This window comes from Macrotis lagotis, chromosome 4 (assembly GCF_037893015.1).
Source record: "Macrotis lagotis isolate mMagLag1 chromosome 4, bilby.v1.9.chrom.fasta, whole genome shotgun sequence".
NCBI classification, from domain to species: Eukaryota; Metazoa; Chordata; class Mammalia; order Peramelemorphia; family Peramelidae; genus Macrotis; species Macrotis lagotis.
In genome coordinates this window covers 62,246,123-62,271,117 of record NC_133661.1, presented here as the reverse complement: position 1 = coordinate 62,271,117, position 24,995 = coordinate 62,246,123, and the positions used below count along the sequence as shown (strand labels likewise).

The 24,995-nt window shown below is 38.7% G+C and overlaps 1 long non-coding RNA gene across 1 annotated transcript; it reads right to left on the bottom strand.

Annotated features, from left to right (window-relative positions):
- Positions 1 to 5,163: 5,163 nt before the first annotated feature.
- On the bottom strand, positions 5,164 to 12,289 carry LOC141523109 (uncharacterized). The gene is made up of 3 exons (XR_012478328.1): positions 12,212 to 12,289; positions 8,031 to 8,143; positions 5,164 to 5,556 (listed from the first exon to the last, which is right to left on the bottom strand). It is a non-coding gene; the product is annotated as an uncharacterized LOC141523109 (long non-coding RNA).
- Positions 12,290 to 24,995: the final 12,706 nt, after the last annotated feature.

The window sequence follows — 24,995 nt, the reverse complement described above, 5'->3', positions numbered from 1 at the left end:
TGGGAACTATTTAAGCCACCACACAATCAGTTCTACAACTCATGTGCCCATGTAGCTTCTGAGTATAATTACATTCTCATGTTCTGTCTACTTCAATAATTTGTTTTCAATATTGAAATACTGACATTTAATACATGTACCTTGCCTCTTATTACTTCTACCTCTCCGATCTCACTGTGAATCTTTGGTTTTTAACCCTGTTTCTATATCCAATATAATCTCCCATCTCTGGCCCTTTTCATATAATCAACTGGATATCTAGTTCCATGCTTCATATTTCCAGTCATGATGAATTGCTTCAACAGTCCTGAGCTATATCAGGCCATGGGATGGTTCTTCAGACTGATAAATACACCTTTTGAATGATATGTCCACTGGAGAGCTATGGAGGGCTTCAACAAATTGGTGATAGATATTGGATGAAGAACTCAGAGATAAAGCAGAAGTAGTTTTCTCCTTTGCCTGAAGCCACTTAGCTTGGATCCATATGGACTCCCCTGGGTCCCTTATATGATATTTCCAGGAAATCCATTTTCCAATTTTGGCAAAAAGTTATTGCTGAAGGATGCTCAGACCAATTCAGTGTGTTTGGTGGGAGTCCCAGTAGAAGATGAAGCTATATATGTAAAGATGTTTAATATAGTTTTAACATGTGCAACCTATATTAATTAGATTACTTGACTGTCAAGGGAAGGAGATAGGGAAGGGAGAAATGGAAAAAAATGGAAGTCAAAACCTTACAAAAATGAATATTGAAAATTAACTTGGCAGGTAGTTGGAAAATAAATAAATAAATTTATTAATAAGAAGATAAAACGATCTCTATTTGGTGATTCAGTAAATTTTGCAACAGTAAATCTATGGACTTTTAAAAATTATGAGGGATGTCAAGAAAACAAATTCATATAAACTGGTATGCATATGGTCCATATTAGATGTAGAAGACAGAGCTTCCTTTGTTCATCTTTCAGATGTATGTGCGTGTGTGTGTATGTGAGAGAGAGAGAGAGAGAGAGAGAGAGAGAGAGAATGTGTGTGTAAAATACATACAAATATACTTACATACAAAGAGGTGGTAAAGATCAATAGATCTCGTGTCAGCAGCAGTGCTCAAATCTAATCTCTAAAAGTGCTACCTTTACGATTTGAGTTGTCATAACTCCTCTGGGTTCTCTCATCTGAAAAATACATTGCTTTAGATACTCCAGTTATAGTTCCACAATCCTATGAGGAAAGGTCCAGTCTCATCAATAACACTGTCCCTTCAAAGTAGACCTTTCTAATTTAAAGTGATGGTCTACTATGAACTTCTGAATCCTGAATCTATGTTCTGGTAAATAGTTAAGATAAATGGTGATCTGCAAACACTTTGCTACAATGCCAACCCATCATGACTTAAAAATTTGTGTTTGCTCTCCTTCCAACTCAGATGTCATCTGCTCTTCCTGGGGCAAGATTACCCTTCATTCATTTGTAATGGTTACCTTATCACTAGTCAGTTCTTGGTTCTTGATAATACTTTTTCTCTTATTGTTCTAATATCAATGGAGCTTTTCTTTATTATGTGACCTTCTAAAAGTCCAAATGCAGGGCAGAGGCCTCTGTTGGAGAGTAGGACAGACAAAAATCATGGAAACATGTTTTGACTTGTCTTTTTTATTTTTTTAAATCAGGTTGTTCTTCCTCAGCTGAAATTTGCAGCTCCAGATCGACTCTGTTTGCTCAGACTTGCTGACATTTCCATGGTCTTTTATTAAAAAATCCGATTAACCTGCTGAGAAAGCAGGATGTTTGTCCAAAGCTTATGGACTCTCCCTTCTTGCCCATCCTGTGATGGTGCCCGGGTAACATCAGGTTTTGTGATGGCATGGCACTTTCCTTTGCAGACTTGGTTCTCTTTTTCACAAAAAGAAATACTGTCTGAATGGAGGAGAGTACATGAAAAGATGGGAAACACTCCCTCCCTCTGAAGATTTGTACTGAGCTATCCTGCTCATTCAATCACAGAAAGGGTCTTAGAGACCCTTTTCTCTTCATCTTGTCTCTCTAGGTAATCTGTGACAGGTGATCCCTTTTAGAAAAGAGATAGCAGTCAAGTTTCAGAGTTTCCTCAAAGACCATTTCTCATTAGTCTAAAATCTAACTGATAGGCCTCTCAGAATATCTTCCCCTTGTTATCTATTCCAAGGAAGCCCACTGGATACACAGCTTCCCTAGGATAAACTGATTTATTTCTATTCCAGAGTAACCAGAATCCACTAGTGAGCTCTATTTGTCTGTCTGTGTGTCTCTGTGTGTGTGTGTGTGTGTGTGTTTATGTGTGTGTTCTTGCTAGAATGATTGTTTGAATTGCTATTAGTTTGAGGACATTTGGAAAACTCATTTCTGGCTTTACAAAACTAGAATTAAAGGTCACTCTGAGGAATTGTTCAATATCCCTCTAGTCTCAGTTAGAATTCTAATATCACAATTGCTGGTAGGTCTGAGAAAAGGAGGGCTTTATCTAGTTCAACAGTAAACAGAGGCATCAACTTCAAGGACTGAAATTCATATTTATCTTAAGCCTTAATTAAATAATGCAAGGCATCTCTGGCCCTGCCTTAATGAAATTAATCATTGTCACTCACGTGGGTGAACCCCAAGAGTCAATATTTCAACTTGGACAGAGATGGTGATAGAAGGATATGCTTATATAAATAAATATCTAACACTCCCCCCCTTGCCTCTCTACTATTAGTACACACAGCCACTAGTCTTTCACTAGAGGAATGCTTATATTAATTGGCACTGAGTTCCTGTAGAGACTGACTGCTGACACAATTAGTGATAATAATAATAAAAAGAAATGCACAGTTCTGCAGAAAGTGAAAATGTCGTTGGAATTTTAATAATGGCTCCATTTTTCTTCTCAAGAATGATTAACTGAAGTGGATTTCAGACCTGAGATGGCCCTTCATCCACTCAAGGCCCACAGGAAAATTGCAAGAACTAAGCAATAAAAGCTATTCAAACATCAAAAGTGACAACCAGCTGATATAGAAGACATTGAACAGGGAATTAGGGGTGAACTTAGGTCACTGACTCAGAGTCTTCATCTCCAACATTCAGCTGCATACTTAGAAGGTGGAGGTTTGGGTTGGACTGACCCTTCAGTCTCCACATCTCCTGTGCCTTTCACTGATATTCTCTCTTGGGGCTGGTTCAGGCCAAATCTGGCTTATGGAATGTCAGAGTCAGAGAGGTCTTTAGAGATCACATTGTCAAACTTTTTTTAAAATTTTATAGAGAAGAATAATAAAACTGATAAAGGTTAAGTAACTTAGCAAGGATCTAGCTTGGAGAATCTAGTTATGTTTAGTCTGGAGAAGAAAAAACAGGGTGGGGAATGAGCTCTGAGCTACAGTCACAACATCTAAGTAGGCTTTTGGAAGAAGATCTGCTTGGAACTAAAGAAAAGACCTTGAGCAATAGGTAAGACATAGGGGAACAGAAAAAAGTAGAGGAAAAGCTGGTTTCATCCTGATGCAAGAAAAGGCTTCCTAATGAACAGAAACATCCAGAGGTGGAATGGGTAGATTAAGGAGGTAATGAGTCTACTCTACCTCTACCACCTAGAGAGATCTTCAGGAGAAGTCCAAAGGACTGTTCATTGGGCATGTTGTAGTGGAAATCAACTCTCAGATTCTTTGTGTGCAGTTTGCCCAAGGTCACACAACTGATCTAGAGGTAAAAAAGTAATTTTGAGACCTTGGTTCTTTCTATCATAGTATGCTACCTCCCTAAGTAAAATCCTGTGATGGCAGGAGAAAGGAGTCTGAATGGGTATGGGGGCTCTGATCTATACATTGAATGAAAAGTTCAATTAAAGTTAACTGATTGGTCTTGCCGACAATATTAGGAAAATGCTTGATTAGAGTTCTAAGTACCAGCAACACTAGGTCTATGTTCCAAGAAAGTTAGAATTACACCCAAATTACCAAAGCACATATTTTGTCTTCTTGAATTCAGTATCTCCATGAAAAAGGGAATATGGGGGAGATATTGCTGGAAACTTGTCTTGACTGGCATACAGAGGAAAAGAAAAGACTAAGATGTAGAAGCCTGTAGCATTGTGGGAAGAGCACTGGATTTGGGGTCAGAGGATCGAGGTTTGAAATTCAGCTTTTTCATGTACTACCTACATGAGTTTGTGCAAATTCCTTAACCATTCTGAGCATCTGTTTCCACAACAGAAAATAAAAAGGAGATGAGACCAGATGAGGTCCATGTCAGTTCCAGTTCTGATTCTTTCCTCAGCAGATTTTGGCATTGTTCCTAAAGCCAGAAATAATTTAGTCATTGACTGATATGGGCCTAGGTTACCTTTTGGACAGGTGACTAGGATGTCTCAGTTTTGCTTTGGGAAGCATACTGCTAGGAGTTCTTTGGGATGGATCACTGAAATGCTAAAGAGAATGGCGTATAGAGGAAGGAGGGACCAGATAAGAGGGTAATATGGTCCCGGGTCCCATTATGCTGCTTCCTCAGGCTCAGTATTGTCAGAGCTGAGGCCTCTGTATCCTGAAACCTCTATTCATTTCAAAAGTAATAACAGAGATCAGACTGATTCTATGCCCATAAGACACTTTTTTCCTGGAAGGAAGCATGTACAAATGACAGCTCTTCTCTATGTAGATAAATCAATTGGATTTAAAGCACTTGGAGTGGGAGCCAGAGGCTCAAACAAATTCCTACTTGTCCTTTGCAAAATCATTTTCCCTGTGGTCTCAAAACTTGCTTTTTCCCCATTCAAAGGTTGCCTACCCGCAGAAACCTGTACCCTCGGGTGGGCCTTCAGGCATCGTATCTTTTTTTTGCAATTGATTTTATTTTATTTTTCCAATGACATGTTATGAAAGTTCTTCAACATTCATCCAAATGCATATCTATATTTTAAGTTACATAATTTCCTTCCACCTTCCCTTCCCACCTCCCATCCCCTCAGTGGCAGTCTAGTGAATATTGTACATACACATTTGAGTTTAATATGTTTATAGATTAGTCATTTTCTGTATGAGGAATTAGTTTAAGAGAAAAGAAAGAAAATCATGAGACTGGAAAGAAAAACAGAAATTTTTAAAAAGCGAATGTATTGTTCATTCAGATTTTTGTTTTGTTTTGTTTTGTTTTGTTTTTCTTCCTCTGGATGTGAATAACATAATCCATAGCCAGTCTGATAGGGTTGTCCTAACTCTCTGAACTGCTGAGAGGAGCTGCATCCTTCAGGGTTGATCATCTCACAGTGTTATTGTTAATGTGACATTGTTCGCTTGGTTCTGCTCCCTTCACAGCATCAGTTCCTGTAATTTGATCATGCTTCTCTAGAATTCAGGCATCATATCTTAAGGAAGACATTCTTTCTAAATAGCAGGAAGGCAATGAAGACCCAGATTGCTGTGCCCAGCAAGTCCTGGGCTAGGGGCTCAGCATGAGAAGTAGGTGACTTCATCTCCCAGCTGAAAGGGAAGTAGCCAGCCAGGAGAGAGTGTCCAACATAAACCAAGATAGAGTTCATTCCTGCAACAAGAAGGTAGAAATCATCATTCAGTTGCTACACCACTCCCTTTCCACAGTGATAGCCACTTCAAGATTGTCTTCCCATTGTCTACCTAATGTTTCTACCCATCTGCAAGGCCAGAGGAGGAAATCCACTAGAGTAAGAACCTTCTGGAGCCTAATCAGAATTTGACTCTAAAAGACTTCTAGGTCTGAATAAAGAAGAGAAAGGATGTGAAGAAGTTAGGGCCTGATTATTTTCTAACTTTTAAAACTTGAGGTCAAAAGAATTCTCTGGGCTATTTGAAGGATTGATGTTATAGTATGAGACAGGAAAAAACCCCCAAGTATTCATCTTGATGAAATAGCAAAAAAGCCAAAGAGGTGAACTTTTCTAGTGGGGCAGCTCAGCCACAGTAGGTACCAAAGTAGAAATCAGAAAGTTAGTTATTAGACCACTTTCGTTATTGTCCTTTGAGAATCTTCATCTCGGTGGTTTCTATAACCCATGTGATTATCTTTGGCAGTCTTCCCTATTTTGATTTTCTTGTTCATATTAGGAAAAGTCAGCATTTCAAAGAGGTGGGGGGGGTGGGGGAATATTTTCTTGCTGCAGTAAAAATCTACTTGGAAACAGTCTTATTTATGAACCTCTAGGAATAACAGCCAGGATAAAGTCCCATGTCTAATTCACAGGACTGAGTGCTTTTTATGTCTGAAGTACAGTATTAGACATGAGAGATGAAATAATTGGAGATCAAAATAAGACAAAGTACAGTTAAATGGAGGTCTTCTTTTGATGCCTTTTCATGGCATACAGATGATCAATTCAATCCAATCCAATCCAATGTAATCCAATGGATTTATAGGAATGAACACACACACACACACACACACACACACACACACACACACACACACACATACATCTCCTGGGCCTCAGTTTCCTCATCTGAAAAATTAAGGGATTAAAACAGACATCCTCTAAGGTCATCTAACTTCAGATGTATAATTACATCATGACAACTGGAAGAGATATTGGAAGGTCATCTCTAACCATCTTATTTTACACGAGAAAAGCAGGGGTGAGGCTGAAAGAAGGAAAATGACCTCTCTGGATAATAAGAGGCAGTTCCTACTTTGTGAATACAGGTTCTCTTGACTACAAATTTAGCATTATTTCTCTAACTCCCACGGTGACTTCTTTTACCAACTCATCAGGATCCTATTTCTTTTTGTTCCAAGCGTTGTCAAGTTATGTTCAATCAAGTAGCCTGATATGTGTCCAGTTCGTCTCATCTATACTCTGTACTGAGGCTCTGCTGTAAAGCTGGAATTTTGGATAAGGAAATTTATTATTCTTAGAAGGCCAGCTTATTTGTGAAGCCTTCCATGACTTCTTCAGTCCTCTGTGATAACATAAAATGATACATCAAGTATTCTTTATTTTGATGCATCTATAATCTAGACTGTGTGGCTGCTTTCTCCGTGACGATAAATTATTATCATTCTTATTTAGTAATTGTTCTTCACTATTTCTTGTGGCTGAATAACCTTCTGGCTAACCTGGTAATGACCTTCTAAGAATTTAGCTAGATTTATCCTAGGATGACAGACACACAGTCCATACCTAGGCCATGCTTGGTAAGAACTACAAGAACTACAATCTTTGAAAATTCAGCATCACGTATATACCATGAAAAGGCATCAGAGGAAGACTTCCATTTAGCTGTGCTTTGTCTTATTTTGATCTCCAACTATTTCATCTGTGGAATTTAAGCTCCTTGAGCATAAGAACGGCTTTATTTTCATCTTTATATCTCTAGTGTCTAATACTGAACTTTAGACATAGTAAGCACTTAGTAAATTCTTATTGAATAGAACTGGTTTCTTCTCCCCTTCCCCCACTATGAAACCATAAGCATTATGGAAGTAGCATCACATCATACTATTGTGTCTTTTCCATATACACTGTTCTATAAACTGCAGGATGAAGAATAGTTATTCAGTCATTATTTGCTTGGCTGTTAATCACAAGCAAGGTATAATCTTATCCATTTCATATGTGACATGTCCTCTAATCACCAAGAATGAGAAATAAAAATTATCCTTCATTTTCTTATATATATTGATATTACAAGGAATAGAGAGAGGTGCTACCCATTAGATTTCAATTCTCAACTGAAGGCAGGTTAGAAAGTGCAACTCAAGGTTATATGTGTTTGATAAATTATCGCTATAAAATGTCCCAATAATATCAAACTGCTTTGGTCCAATTGGTTGCAAGTTTAACCCAATCCTTTTGCATTTTGTCCATTTCTTTCTAAAGCTAGTCCAGTTACTCTATTTAAAGAGAACTTGGATATGAGATAGAGCACATTTTTTTATTCATGACCTGGAAGTCATGAGATAATAGATCCAGGGAAATTCCTTACCATTCCTACTAACAGCCTAAAGAAGATCCCCATGCCCCAACTTTCCCCCTTGAAAATTACCTGGGAAAATAAGAGGATAGCCATTCCACCAACCCTTCATGTCAATGATGAAATATAGCAGACCTAACAGGATGAAGGAGAAGCAACTGGTGGTTGTGACAAAAGACAGAGACCTGGTGGGAATAATAAATACTGATGTCAGAATTAGATAGTACCTGAGTAAGCAACTGATACTTTAAATATGAAATTACCTTTAACCAATGATTCTAGGTTTGATCCAGCTACCCTTATTTCCTCCAGCTAGACAATGAACTTGAAAGTGGATCTCATATTTTTTTCCCTTTTCTTATACACCCTATACCAATCATCATTCCAAATTTATGCTCTAAAGTAATCACCTTTACTTATAAATCTGTCCACTTGTCCCCCACCTTGGTTTATTAAGTCTTATATATCCTTCAAGGCCTTTGTAAATAACTCACCTTTTCCATGAAACACAATTTGATATTTTACCTGTCTCTATCCATAAATGATTATGATCTCTCCCTCCTCTTAACTCTTAAGGCATTTTCTCAACCTATGCTTTTCCCCAAAATTACTTGTGCCTCTGTTTCGATTCCATTAATAGTTATACTCTTTTTGAGGGCAGGGATTCCACTAAATTGAATTATATTCACAAGCATCAATTAATAGTCTACTATTTTCAAGACCCCATTCTACTCACTAAGAAATAAATAAAAGACAAAAAATAAAACAGTCCCTACCCTCTAGGAATTATCATTCTGTTGGGAGAATACCATATGTATCTAAGTTTGTAAATGCAAAGTGTATTCAAAATTATCCAAAATTATTTCAGGACAAAGATGAAATCAAGCAAAGAGCTCTTCTGGGAGTCTACCCCCAAGCTATGTTCAGGGATGGTACCTGATAACTTTCTGTCTCATAAACTTCTTTGCACATAATAGATGCTGAATGAATGAAAGAATGAGAGACTGAATGAATAGTGGATCTCAGTATTCCTACTGGGGTCAGCTTTTGGATACCTGGAGCAAGATAGGAAATGGGATTTGAGAATTCAAAAGATATGATCTGTTTCTAGAACTGAAACTATAGCAGACAAAACAAAAACCATCTACCTGTTGGACTTGAGTTTGGCCTTGGATGTGGGAAATGTATTTTCTTTGATGAGGTTGGCAGCGCTTTGTAGCCATTAAGCAATAACCTGGCTCCTCTCCAGAATGACTATATGTCATTTCATGGGGACCTCTGTAGCAGGCAGCCTTGGCTCTGATTTGTATCCACATGTTTTGTTTTTGTTACAATTCTCAACTGGGAATGGTCGTGATTATGTGAGTCTAGCACCATGATTTCCTGTGATGTAATTGGCTTCCTGCTATGCTGGGGAATGACCATTTTTGGTTTTCTTTTTAACTAACAGAGGTTCAGGCATAACTAAATATAGACCATATTCATTCACCTAAAGATTGTGCATTCACATAGGTATCTGTTTGGTGTGAGGGAGGACACACCTTGGATCTTTTCAATTCCTAGTATTTTGACATCTGTTATCCCTATATAAAATAGATTATTCTGGTTTCAATAGATGAGGACATGAGGTTTCAAAACGTGAAGGTCATGCCCTTAATTGGTGATAGGGTCAAGATCAGATTCAAGATCTTTTGACCATTTTATCATAGAACATAGTGAAAGAAGGAGCTTTTTCTTGCAATTGGTAAGAATTGATGGGAATCTCAGGAATTTGAGTCTCTGGGGAATGAACATTAATCCTGTAAGAGTTCCCAGTTTATCCAGTCTGGGAATACTGTGGAAATTAGCTTCCTTCTGAGCCTGGAACTTTCCTGGGAAAACAGGTAAGGGAGGAAAATAATGAATCTCTCTTGTTCCATCCCCTTTAAGTTTCTCCCTCTCTCATGAACAATGAGAATCAGAATCTCGGCTATTTGCAAATGTCAGATCCTCTCTGCTTCCTACTCTTCTCCCCAACTCCCAGATGTTAAGACTATTTTAACAACTTGGGCCATGATAAAGGAGAGCCAAATTCACATCCAAAGGGAATGGGGCACCTCCTTGTTTGCCATCCAAATGAGATTGATTCTCTCTCCTCTTCCATATTTGGCATCAATTTTTTCTTAGAGAAGGTAAGGGACAGGGAAGGGAGGTCATTTCTCAACCATTTGCTTTGGGAACAAAAGGATTATGGACCTGTCAGAAGGGGCCTTACAGGGAGGATGAAATTATATCACAGCTTAAGGTCATTTCAGGGCCTGAACATATTTCATTACAACACTTACCCCTATTCTTTCTCTAGCTGCCAAAATATCTGAATAAAGTAAATGGCCCTAGTGGTTTCTTGTCAATACGCATTAACACCTCTTCCTCTCTGTTGTTCCTAAGAGGAATCATCAGTTGCTTCTCATTCCTTGCTCTTGACCCCACCTTACTACTTTTCTCTAAGATCCAGTGATCAGATACTGTCCCGGCTCTCCCAGAAAGACCTTTACCAGTCCATATGAGCCTTTGCTACAAGTGATGAGGACTTACATACTGATCTGTTCTCCTATAAGATCAATACTTTGAGGCTCATACAGCAAGGGAAGGTGGAACAACCTGAATTTTCATATCCCTTAAAGTAGTTAAGGTCACATTAATGAAAACAGTGCTTCCCCCCTTGTTTTGGGCAAGAGAAAAATGGGTCATGATAGTCAAAGAATACTACAACCTTTTCCAGAAGGTTGCTTCATATTATAGGAAATCTGCACAGACTAGGACAGGACTGAGAAGAATCTTTTTACCTCAGTGGGGTGATGTGATGATGAATGGGATGACATATCTGACTTTAGAAGAAAGGTCTTTATGAAAGTTCTACTTTTAGTTATCACTCATAGGTTGTAAAAGAGTCTGCAGATTAATTTTCCATGTGGCTGCTAATAAGGGAGCTTGATGCCTAGCCATGTAATTATATGTAAAGCAGTTAGCAGAACCTCAAATAAAGCCTTATTATAGTAGCAAAGCCATGCTTGTAAAAAGATGCTATCCTATGGACCATGGTTATTGAAAACATGAGATCTTTTTCTCAATTGGAAGTCTCAGAAATTTGATTTTCTGGGGAATGAGCATTTATCCCATAGGAGTCCCCAGCACTTGCTATGTATTTGGCTAAGCACTTTCATGGATACAAAGAATATCTCTCTGAGGTAGACTAGGCAAGAAATACCTTCCCCATTTTACAGATAAAGAAACTGAGACACAGAGAGATTGCCCAGTTTGCCTGCAAGCATAGGATACACATCTCTCACTTTTTCATCTAGAACTTTTACCTAATTCTTGATCAAGAAACCAGTCAATTAAATTTTCTCTCAGTCTTTTCTAGCAATCAAGAGGCCAGGAAAATGGTGTTAATTGAATTATGGAGGGATCACTGGACTCAGAATCAGTAGAAAGTAGAAATCAGCAGAAAGAGCATTGGATTTCATCAAATTCAAGAAACTTTTATTTGTTGACTAGGAGACCCTAAACATTACAAACTTTATGAACTTAAAGAATGAATCCCTCCATGGGAATATTAAAAAACCATTGTGTTAGCTACTGGAAGGAGGGGAATAGGACAGGAAAGTTTGAATAAACAGGTTAATATTTAATATCCCTTAGTGACTTGGAAGAATCAGTACCAATAGAGCAAGTATTCCTTCCATAAATGAGTGGATCTAACAAGCCCAGAAGGGAGAGAGGGCAAAATGTACGCAAATAAATGAAAACAAGGATGTGTGATGAGAGAAGAACTGGGGGGATCAGGAAACACTTCATGGATAAAATGGCTCCGGAGTTATGCCTTAAAGCAATATGAGTGAAACATATAGGCAGTGAAGTGGATAGAGCACTGGTCCTGGAGTCGGCAGGACCTGAGTTCAAATCCTGACTCAGACACTTAATAATTAGCTAGCTGTGTGACCTTGGGCAAATCATTTAAACTTACTACCTTGCCAAAAAAAACAATAGGAAGAGATGAAGAAGTTATTCCAAGCATAGGTCAGGGAATGAGAAACATGCAGATGCAAGAGGGTAGGGCAGAAAATGGATATCTAGTTCATCAGGGAAGCAAGTGGTCCAGCTAGGCTGAAATTTTAGAGTAGGTAACATATTAAACATTTTTTTCTTTACCTAAAAGTCATTCTAGTCCCTCTTCTCATATGATCTCATTGGATAGATTCAAAATCACTTACCAGAGGTTTTTATTGACTGGAATAAATCCTTCATTCTGTGTACCCAAAGTTAAGATAGCTGAGATAATCCCCTGGAAGATCCAAAGGGAAAAACAAGTTAGTAACTGGCTTATGAGAAGCAAAGGACTACAAGCATCATTGGGGTAGAGTTGGGCCAGGGAGAAGGTGACAGATGACCAGGCTGAACTCATAAGTGTTTTCATTGAATGGCAATTCACTTAACAAGAATGTAAGCAGAGAAAGAATGTAAATCAGGGGTCAAGTTGTACTAGAGAATATGGTTCGGGGAAAGTCACAGCATATCACAAAGGACATTCTCCAAAGACGAGCTAGATGGAAAGATCAAGATTCCTGAATAATTATTCTTTTGATTTTGGTACTTCATGGTAGGTGTTCTCATCATATTGGAGATACTTATTCTTTTTTTCTTTTCAAGTACACTCAGTATGAAGAATTTAAAACTAAATGAGTTACCAAAGAGGAGAACTAAGTCATTTTACAGAAATTTAAGGAATATTCAGACTGCTCTAAATTGTGGGAACTCAAAGAATCTTAGAACTAGAAGAGACTTCTAGTATCATCTAATTAATCTGTTTATGGTAGGGCCCATTAAATATTGTTCTCATTCATTTCTTAGTGTCCATGCCTATCCCTAACTTTTTTTCCATGACCCTCCTTACAATAATGAAAATTTTGAGATCAGATACTCTGATGTTTAGATTACTTGTATAGTCAATCCATCCTTAGCTGATGACCTGTTAATAACTCATGACTTCCTCCAGCTTTGATTCTAACCTATTCTTATAGCAACAAAAAATTTCATATATAATAAATATTGCAATTTCAGTCATTAATAAACAAATACTTGTAATTTCAGATTTTAGAAGGAGAAAATTTTACTAGAATGGATTTTTTTCCCACAGAATCCCTTTTTACTTAGGAACACAGTGCTCTAAGAAAGTAGTTTGCTCTTTTCTACCTGTGTGATCCTGGGCAATCACTTAACCTCTCTAGGTCTGTTTGCTTATCTATAAAATAAAGGGATTGGACTAAACCTCAGAAGTCCTTTCCAGCTTTAAATCTACCCTTAAACCTATGATTTTATGATCCTTCTTTTCCACAGGGATATTATGTACCTCATTATAAACCACAAATCTGTCGTTGATATTTTCATGTCATTTATCAGGCCACACTTGATGCTTCCTGCCTTCCTTAAGATGAATGTATTGCCTTTGGCTTGTATCTAATTCAAAAAGTAAATCCATGTGTTGATATGTGACCCCCATTCCCCAACATTTGGATATAATGTCGATATGTGCTAAAATTTCCCCCTTTTTTAAGTACTTATGGAAAAGAATGAAGCAGAGTGAAAGGAAGGTCTGAATCCTGTGTGGCTATGAGAATGTCTTTTAGCTTCCATTTCTTTATCTTTAAAAATGGAAATAATAATGGCTCTGGTATCTACCCCACAAGTTGGTTTTGAAGTTCAAATGAACTCATGCAAATGAAGCACTTGGCCAACCTTAATAGCAAATACTTCTATGGTATGTTTGAATCTACTAAAAAGCCCTTTTAATCATGGAAGGAATTTATATCTATTTTACAAATGAGAAAAGTGACTTTTTTTGTTGTTTTGTTTCTAGGTTTTTGCAAGGCAAACAGGGTTAAGTGGATTGCCCAAGGCCACACAGCTAGGTAATTATTTAAGTGTCTGAGACCGGACTTGAACCCAGGTACTCCTGACTCCAGGGCCAGTGCTTTATCCACTACGCCACCTAGCCGCCCCTAGAGAAAAGTGACTTGCCCACACTACACTTGGTCTATTCCTCTTTCCATTACATTGGCTGCATTTCTTAAAATGATAGTATAAGATCTGGAAAAGGCATTAGAGGTCACCCAGCCCAATCCCATCATTTTACAGACGAGGAACTCAAGGACCATAGGAGATAACCGACTTCTTCAATATAACATGTGTAGAAAGTAGCAAGGTTAGGATTTGAATTCAGGTCCTCGGATTCCAATTCTAGACTCTTTCTACTACATCAGGGCAGAAGCAAAATACTAAAGAGCCATGGAATCATTAGGCAAAGACTTGGAGTCTCCATTTCTTCATTTCTAGATTTCCCTGTTCCTGATATACCTTCTGGTATTTTAAAAACTTGAGATATGGAAAGAAAGAGGTGTAAAATGAGCTGTTGAACTGAGGGTAAGCATGGCCCCCCGGTAAGAGTCATTATTCCCCAAACTGTGCTTTTCCAATGCTCTGGATTGCTTTGCATTTTCCATCATCTCCCTGTACCTTTAGGTCTCCTGCCCAAGCCAACAGTTGAGGCAACACGTGTTCCCTTTTCCTCCAAACTCCAGTCTCTTGAGTTTTTCCCTTGGTCCTTTCCAAGTCAGCATGTTCATTCTGCTCTTTTGAAATCTGGATTTATGAGACAATCTTTTCCAAACACCAAATGACAGAAACTGAATAATCACTGGGGCCAATTCAGCAAGACCCAATGCAGCTGCGTTTCTATCACTCTCTTGGGCACATGTAGTTAGAGCATAGCTTTTACTAGCCCAACTTAGGATGCGATTTAGAGAAGTCTGCCTGACCTTCACCTTTGGTTTCTGTGGAAGGGTTGCAGCCAGCAGCCTGTCATCCATCACAAGAACTTCCAGCAGGAATGGGGTGTGGAAAGAAGGCCAGGTCCCTTTGCCCAATCATCACTATTTTCTCCTCTCTTCCCCTATTTGGGCCAAGGCTGAGCATCTTCTGGAAATCCAAGCTGTTAATTGATTCTGCCTTCCAAGGATTTTTTGCTCTTTTCTTCCTCTACCCCCAACACAATGCTGATAACTGCACCAGCAGCCTGGGCATGTCACAGCCTGAATGTGTCATATGCCTATGTTGAAAACTGCAGATACCAACTTGAAATATAAGGCTTTTATGTTATGGATGAAAGGATGTCTGGGGGTTTGAAATTCAACCTCAAATACACCTTGAACATAACAACAAAAGGCTCTAAGGAGAGAAGGGGGGACACAGATACCTTACAGTTAAAGACTGAATGGAAAAAAAACTGCTTATAAGAACACTGGTCCTGACCCTTATCCAGGCCCTCCTTCACCTCTTACATGGACTACTGCATCCTTCCTAATGAGATTCTCTGCTCCCAGGCTTTCCCCTCCCCAATGCATCTTCCCTACAGCTGCTGAAAAAGCCTTCTGACCATATCATTCCCTTACTCAAAAGCCTTCAGGGGTTCTGTATTGCCTAGAAGATACAATACAAAGTCCTTCCATTGTCATTTCAAGCCCTTCATAGTATGGCTCCAGCTGACCTTTCCCTGGTTATTTCACATTTCTCTCTTTCACATATTCTATATTCTACTGGAACCGGTTTCGTTTCTGTTCCCCAAATTGGCATTTCATCTTCCATCTCTCCCTTTGCACAGACTGTCCCTCAAAACCTGCAATGCACTTATGTATTCAAGCTGATCTCTTAGAGTGGTTACTCCCTTTAAATAAGAAGCCCTAGTTATTAATGCTTCCCTCAAGTTGTCATACTTTTTTTATTCATCTTGCACGTTCTATTTCTATTTCATAGAATTTAGGTTTCTTGGGGTCAGGGACTATTTTTTGACTCTCTCTTTATTTTCCAAGGTGCCTAGAAATAGTTTGTATATAGTTAATAATGTTTGTCCTTTGGGGCAGCCAGGTGGCACAGTGAATAGAACACAGGCCCTGAGTTCAAATGAGGTCTTAATAATTACCTCACTGTGTGACCTGAGACAAATCACTTAACCCCGTTGCCTTGAAAAACCCCAAATAGTAATAATAATTAATAATAACAATAAAGTTTGCCTTTCATTCTCAAAGAAGACCATGAAATCAGGGAGGCAAGCACATGAATTGGATTTGAGTGATCCAGAGCCATCTGGGTCCAGTGGCTGGATCTGAATCAGGACAATTGGAGATGGTCCTGGATATGAGGCAATCAGGGTTAAGTGACTTGCCCAAGGTCACAGAGTTAGCAAGTGTTCAATGTCTGAGGTCAGACTCAAGCTCATGTCCTCCTGACTCCAAAGCCAGTGCTCTATCCATTGCACTAACTGCCCTTTGTATGTCGTAGGTGTTTAATAAAAGTGTTGGATTGAGTGAGCTTTTTATTTTAAATAATAATAGAGCACTATGGGGACCACTGAAAAGTCAACTCTTAGAAATCTAGTTTTATGACTTTTTTTAAAAACTTTTACCATGGAAGAAAAGGAACAATGATAATATTTGTTTTTTCTTTCAAGATCTGGATAGCAAAAAATGATGGGGACAAAAAAGTGTATACTTAAGAATAGGGCAATGGAGAAATTAACTGGTTTTGTTGGTTGGTTTTGTATTTGTTAGGACAGACTCCTTCCAGCAAAAATGTGAAATGTTTTTAAATTCTCTGTTTTTCCATTTAATTCCTTTGCTAATACTGCCCTTTGCAGTCCTTCTCTATCATCTCTCCTCACTTTGACTCCCAACAGAACAATTTGTAGAGAATATTGTCATTCAAGTTCAGGTTGACCTAGATGGCTTTATAGGCCTTTCTAACTCTGAGACTCTGGGCAATTCTGTATAAATCATTGAGCCCTGAACAAATATAGGATATTATAATGACTCATCCCAGGAAGGTTTCCATTATAAGATAGCTCAGGGACTTACTTTAAAAAAATTAATCTCTAAGGATGGGAAGGGGTTAGTATTTGACAAGCAGCCCTGTCTTCTGATCTCTAAAATCACATTTTGGAGGTTGTTACATACATGGCAGTGAAAATAGCAAATCATAAAACAGACCACTTACCATTTGATTCTTCTTGACCTCCTAAAAGAATTGCAATTCAAACCTCACTAGGATGGATCATTCAGAGTAATAGGTTTTTTTCTCTCTTTCAACTTGAAATAACTGAGAAACTTCTAAGTCTGTTGCCTTGATTATTTTAACTGTTTTTCTGGGTTCAATGTTGGAGAGATTGGATTTACAAAGAAGAGAAGAATGGAGGAGTTTGAGGCAGACATATGAATATTAACTGATGGACATACAGATACCCATGCATTATTATGGGAGGAGGCTAGGTGGCACAGAGAGTAGAGCACTGGTCCTGGAGTCAGGAGGAACTGAATTCAAATCAGACTTTTGACACTGGTCAAGTCATTATGTCTGACTGCCTCCAGGGCCATCTCCAGTCTTCTATATCTGACTACTGGATCCAGATGTTTCCAGAGAGAAAATGAGGTTGGTGACTTAGCACAGCATCTCCTCACTCAAATCTAATTCATGTGCTCTTGTGGCCTGATGTCCTGAGGTCATGGGCCTCTTCAAGAATGAAGGGCAAACAACAAGACAACAAAATTACATATATTTCTAATATGTTCACTTTCTGGCACTGAAAAATTGGATACAGAATGATAGCATCTGAGCATCATGGGGTCCCTCAGAGGTAACTTAATTCAATCCTCTCCCTGATGTAGGAATCCCCTTATTGAATTTCTGAGATGTTTTTATCCAGGCTTGAACTATTAAGCATGTCCACAGAGAAGGTATTCATTACCTTCTGAGACAACCCATTCCACTGGTGGACACAAATCCTCATATTAAGCATAAATCTGCCTCTTTGTAATTTAGACTCATTGTTTCTAGTTCTCAAATCCATCTTCTTCACTAAAAAGTCAAATACAGGGGCAGCTAGGTGGTGAAGTGGATAGAGCACTGACCCTGGAGTTAGGAGGATCTGAGTTCAAATTTGACCTCAGACATTTAAATAATTAGCTAGCTTTGTGACCTTGGGCAAGTCACTTAACCCTACTACCTTGCAAAAACTCCCCAAAAAGTCAAATCCAACATCCTTTTAAATCTTTTAAGACAGCAGGTATAGATTTCATTCTAATTTTTTTCTTCTCTAAAACAGAAATCTTCAGTTGCTTCACCCATTCTATCTAGGATACTGACTATTTATCCTTGAAGCCTTCCTTTGACCACTCTCTAGATTGCCAATATTTTTCTTCTCTTGTAGTACCCAGAAGTGAACACAATACTCCAGATGTGGACAATTTTTTTTTTTTGAGGTCGGATTTGAATTCAGGTACTCCTGATTCCAGGGCCAGTGCTCTATCCACTGCGCCACCTAGCTGCCCCCGACAAGTGCTTTTATAAGCCAAACCTACTAGGGTGCAAAACATTCCTTCATTTGGCTACCACAGAAGTCCTGATAAATTCTACTGGAAGACTTATTGTCCCATCACCATTTCCATTCTATAATAAGGAAATGAGATTCAGAATATCAAGTAACTTCCTCAAGGATAGGGAGAAGTACTGAAGGGGAAAAGGAGGAAAATCTGTTTGCTTTACTCCAAGACCTGTTTCCGTGTTATTGTTTGTATTTAATGGAAATACAATTGATTGCTCTCTTGAGATAACTATCTGATCAAATACAAATATCCATTCATTAAGAGAACAGAATATTTATCAAATTTATAATTAGTTCTTATGTTTACATTTCTAAGCCTAAAGCTTAAGGTTTTTATTTGTTGGCTTAAGAAAAGTTGAATGCATAGCTCAGTGTTGTAGAAACATGGGAAAGCTTGTCTGAGTTGGCTTTCTTAACATGAAAATCTACCAAATCTATGCATATTTTTTCAAATTCAGACACAGGGTAATTTACTTAGATTTTTGAAAGTTGGAGCATAAAGAGGAAAAAAAGATATTTCATGAATTATCTGATAGATTTTAAAATTTATATGTGATGAAACATTACAAAAGATACAGAAAATTGAAGGAAGTTTAGGAGGGGACACAAGTAAGTATGAGGACATTGGGATAAGAAGGGGACACATGTAATAAATTACCATGTAAAATTTAATAGATATATTTAAAGAAAAAGTTGTATATAATAGAGATTTGTGGTGTCATTGACCCCAATTTTCTGTTCTTTGTTCAAGGAAATGTTCATGTTCAAGGATGATTGTTCAGTTTGTAATCAAAAAAGAGAACATTTTGTAAAATATTAAAAAAAATAGTCAGAGGCTCTTAATTCCTGTATTCTATCAGCTTCCCAGACTAATAGCTAAAGAAAATGGGTATTCTCTCCATTTCCATCAGTCTTCATCTCAGGAGACTCTTACAAATCTCCTAAAACCTCTTGTTTTCCAGGTTGGTCTTTAGAAGAAAGAGAACAATTTAGAATGTATGCTGATCCCTTCCTCATAATTAGGCTAGATCATGAGAACTAAGTCAGATGTGTGTTCTCTCTCCTTGCTAACATTTCCTTGGCACTCCAATGGCTTGATGAGTGATGCCTGCCAGAGAAATAGTTATATAATTCCAAAGAGGAGTTTAGAGACCCCCCACCCCACAGAGTAGGCTTGGCCCAGTTTATCCAATGGCTTCATCTTCAAGACAAAGCAACCTGATCCCAGTTCATTCATCATAGCTAAGTGTTACTTACTGACAATCTTTCTAACAACCCACTCCCTAACTCCCTTGACTGCTCTTTCCCCTTCTGGCCCATTATGGGATCAAAACAGTGGGATCTATTTTCATGGTGGGAGCCACAGCTGCCCCTTGTCAAATAGAATTAAGCTTGATTATGAATCACAACTTAGTATATATATGGATGCTTCCTCTGAGAGGAGTAATTGGGGCTGTTGATTGGGACAGCAAAGGGACTGGTATTTGTAAGGCATTTTAGAGTTGAAAGTGATCTCAGATGCCATTGAATCTTACCTGTATCTGTATCTGAGGAACAATCTCCCCCACAAGGACCCTTTACCATTAACCATCTAACTGTCTCTCAATGAAGTCCAGTCTGTTTTTGGAAAACTTTAAATATAGGGAAGTATTTCCTTGAATAAAGTCAAAATCTGCCTGCTTGCAATTTTAATCATTTTGTTATCTGGACACAAACAAAACCTTCTCTCCTCTCCCTTTCAAATGCTTGAAGACAAGTGTGAGTAGATTTTCTTTTCTTTTATCATCTTAGTCCTCCACCAGTTTGCTCCATTTTGCTCCATGTGCTTCAGTTTGTCAATGGCTTTCCTAAAATGAGACTCCAAGAATTGAATACAATAGTCCAGATCTGGTCTGGTCAGGGTAGAGGACACACAATGGAACCATCCCTTTACTGGTTCTTGACATATAACTCTAATTGCAATCTAAGATTACATTAACTTTTTCAATTGTGCTACCAGTATCAGAGTGGATAGAGCACTGGCTTTGGAGTCAGGAGGACAGAGTTTGAATCCAGCCTCAGACACTTGACACTTTCTAGCTGTGTGACCCCTGGCAAGCCCCTTAACACTTATTGCCTTGTATTCAGAGACATCTCTAGTCATCCTGATTCAGATCGGGCCACTGGACCCAGATGACTCTAGAGGAGAAAGGGAGACTGGTGACTTAGCACAGTACTCCCTCACTCAAATTTAATTCATGTGCTTGTCATGGCATTGCCTCCCTGATCTTGTGAACTTCTTCAAAAATGAAGAACAAACATTATCATGAAATTAGTCCATATTTGGTTTGCTAGTATTAAGTGACACAGTCAATAGTTGAAACTAGTTTCTCCAAATCCAAGCCCAATGGTACTGTCTTTCCAACTACACTCTGAGAGAGCCCATGAATACTTGTTCCTAAGGAACTGATAGAAGGATAAAGATTCTGGGCTAATGCATGTGAGGAGGCAAAAAAAAAGAGACAAATGCTCTTGAGCATCTCTGAACCTTCTTTTGAGGGGGAGGAATCAAGGCTGTCCCATAATCTTGTTAAGTCAGCATATTTTATCTTTGGTATTTCCAACTGCCCTCTCAATGAACCTTTTACCTTGAGTTACCCCTCCCAAATGCTTAACTAGTGCCATATTTCCAACGGGCCTTGCTCTCAGCTGCCAAGGAATCCCCCTAGGATATGAGTTGCTTTTGGGCAGAGTTATATCTTAATATTAGATTGAAAAGACTTTAGTCTCAAAGGAATGAATCTCTAAAAAAACAAAAAACAAGAGAAGTGTATATGGCCATTTTTGCCAATGGCCTATCAACTCCAACCACAAAAATTCCAGAAAAAGAAGTGATTAGCTCACCTAATTCCCTGTGTGACCTTGAATAAATATCTTCACTTCCCTAAACTTCTGCTTGCTTATATGTGGAAGCAGGGAGAGGGGAATAATTCTTGTGCAAAGCACATTATTAACTCTCCAAGTCGATACAAATGAAAGCTACTTCTATTACTTAATTCTGAAAAGTGAGGGGATTGATTGGCCTGGGTGATTTTAAAGGTTCCTGCCAGCTCTGAAATTCTGTGTACTTCCTGACTTTTAGAAATTCTGTGTACCTCCTGACTTTTAGGTCTTCTTATACTTTCCTTTTCTCCACAAACTCTTTTATCCAACTCTTCTGGTCCATTTGCTACTTTCAAACACAGAATACATCGTACTTGCTGTCCCTCATGCCTAGAATTCTCTCTTTGCTCATTTGTACCTCATAGTTTCCCCTTCTGCTTTCAAGATTCAGTTCAAGTTTCATGTTCAGAGGACCTTCCTGGTTTTTCATATTGTTATTGCCTTCTTCTCTGAGATTATCTGACTCTTTGTAATCCCATCCAGCAACAATACTGGAGTAGTTTTTCATTTCCTTCTCCAGTTCATTTTTACAGATGTCGAAACTGAGTCAAACATATTTAAGTGACTAGCCCAGACTCACAGAGCTAGTAAGTTCCTAGTATTAGATGTGAACTCCAGTCTTCCTGATTCCAGGTCTAGCCTCCATCCACTGTGCCATCTAGCTCCTGTACATATTAAGGATTCAACAAATATAGTTCGTTGAATAGATTGTATCTCAGGGATCAGAAAAACTGGCAGTGGAACTCTTAGGAATTCCTATCTCAATGCCCTTCAAATGATAGAACATATGTATCTACCTACTCAACATATCTGTAAGAATTTTTTCTTCCATGGCACCCATACACTCTGTCATTATGTCTATCTTGGTCTGGCATTTTTATTTCTTCTCTGGATTAGTAGTATGGCAAATGAGGAAAATCCCCACATTTGGAGGGCCTGGGCTTCACTTAATTCCTCTGTATCTCACTCAGTTTCCTCACTGGTAAATTTAAAAAAAGTGGCAGGCAAATTAATCTCCAGGGTTTATTGTGACTCTAGATCCTTGTCACTATGGAAGGGTCATGGAAAATATTATCAGAGATGTCTGGGCCAGGCTGAGCTTGACACAGCTTTTTCTGAGATTTTTTGTGGGTGGAGTTGGGGAGCCATTGGCAAAATCTTCTCTGTACTTCTCTACAGGCTGAGAAGAGGATTAAGATTTCCAGAAAACTGATCCTGCCCCTCAGGAAGAACAAGTTGGGCCAAATGGGGACAACCAGTCTTTTCGATCCTGCTTCTTGTTTTCTCTGTCTCTTATCCAGCCTCTTAATGCAATATGTTTTTAGTCTTGGAAAATGGAAAATTGCATGAGGATTTCCAATCTCCACCCCCCATGTCCCCTGTGTCTTTCTCTGCCAATGGGGGCTTTTGTCAGCCTGCGGCTCTCATTTGTCCTTCACAAACCAAGGGTTTCCTGCAAACTCATTCTTTGATTAAACTGATAAAGTGGAGTCGTGTTCTCTAATCAATAAATTTGGACTGAAGAACCGCAGCACTTAATTTTCTCCTTAGTTTGCTTGATTACCAAGACCACTAGAACCTGCCCCCATGGGCCCTGATCAAGAAAGAATGGAAAATTTAACCCTTCCTGACATTGGTCTTCTCTGGGTCTTAAATGAGGACTTAGGAGTGGATCAATTATCTGCTGCTTAGACTGTATGCCTGCACAATATAAAAGGGGAGAGGAGATGAGGTGTCAGGGCCAATAGGTCTATACGCTCCTGGAGGGCCCCCCAAGATAGGTCAGGGGTCTCCAAGCCCCAAAGTATCACAGGATTTCAGAGTCAGAGGGATTCCAGCATCCACTTGGTCTAACCAGGACCCCCCTCAAAAGAATCCCTACTATAATAAATATGGCAAGTGGTCATTACTGCCTCTGCTTCAAAGGCTCTAGTGATGGAAAACTCACTACCTCCTGTGAGAAGCCAGGCCACTTTTGGACAGCCCTGATTGTTAGGAAGCTTTGTTTTATATCAAGCCTAAGATCTTCTTTACAATTTCCATCCCTCTCCTGCTCCCTTGCTTCTTATTCCTGCCTCAGTATCTAAACCAAATAAGGCAAATTCCTTTCTTGTGAAATTACTTCAGATCCTTTTGGATGGTAATGAGGCCATAGCTCATAAACCTGAGCTAGAAAGGAGGGACTTTTAGAGTTTAACCTCTCCAATGACTTCATTTCACAAAGGCACAAAAGAGTTAAGTGGCTCACCTGTTGTCCCACAGCTACCATGTGTCAGAGGCAGGATTCAGTGTCAGAGGCAGGATTCAGTGTCAGATCCCTCCCAGCTCAGCCCAGGGTCTTTTGCAAATATGTGTTCCATAGTGATACAGACTATAGGATTGTTCTTCCCTACTCATCTTGTCCATGTTTACAGGATTCAGATTTTAAAGGGCATACCAAGGAGGGACTAGTTACCCACTATGACAGCTTTTGATATTAATATTAATAAAAATGATAATAATAATAATTAACAATAATTTTAAAAATTGGAAAGCATGCAAAATGGGCTGGACAACCTTCAGAACAGGCATACCATATGAGACAGGAAGAAGGATAATAATAGTCATTTACATAGTGTTTACTAGGAATAAGACATTGTGCTAAAAATTTTACAATATTATCTCATTTTATATATAATCACCACAACCCATGAAGTAGGTGCTAGTACTCTCTCCATTTTACAGCTGAGGAAACTGAGGTAGATAGAAATTATGAAATTCCCAAACAAATTCAATTAATAAGTGTCTGAAATAAGATTTGAATATAGGTCTTCCTGAATCCAGATCTAGTGCTCTATCCATTGTACTATCTAGCTACCTAGGATCTAGGAATGTTTATCTTGGAAAAGTAAAGGCTCAGGGGTGAACTTTCTGTGAGTCTCAGTTTTCTCATTTATAAAAAGTTGTGAGACTCAAATGAGATAAATATATGTTAAATGATTTACACGCTTTATGGATTGCATAAATGTCAGTTAATATTACTTGCTGAATTAGCTTCCTCTGGAGAGAAGGTAGCCTATTTAATAATGACAACTGAAGGAAGTGGAGGTGTAGGGGGGAGGGAGGACTCTGGAAAGAAGGCTGACTGAACTCACTTAGGCCAAACTTGTTTCTATCCCAAAGAAGCTTCAGGTCTTAGGATTCCCTGATGTCTCAATGATTTCCTAACACCTGGATAGTTCTGCCCCATCTGGAAACAGGGTGGGGGTTTGTATGCTGCTGGAGTCACTTCACATCCCATCAGTGATGGGAATGGATGATGTGAGTGCAGATTAGCTTCCTCTTGGGATTCTCTGGGCTTAGGTAATGTAAAATGTGGCCAAATTCCAATTATAGAGACCTAGGACATCAGAAGGAGACAAGACAACATAGAACTACCTCTGCTGGGCTAAGGGAAAGTTTGCTGTTTGAGTCTCCAGCCAACAGAAGAAATTTAAATGGAGCCTCAGTGATATATTTGGTTCTGCTAAAGAGTTTATTGGGAATAGCACAGATTTTTTGAAAAAACTGGTTTTTAGCTTGGAATCTGCCATTCAGTAGTTATATGACCTTGAACAAGTCATTAAACTTACTTGAGTCTCAGTTTCTTATCTATAAGATAAAAGAAA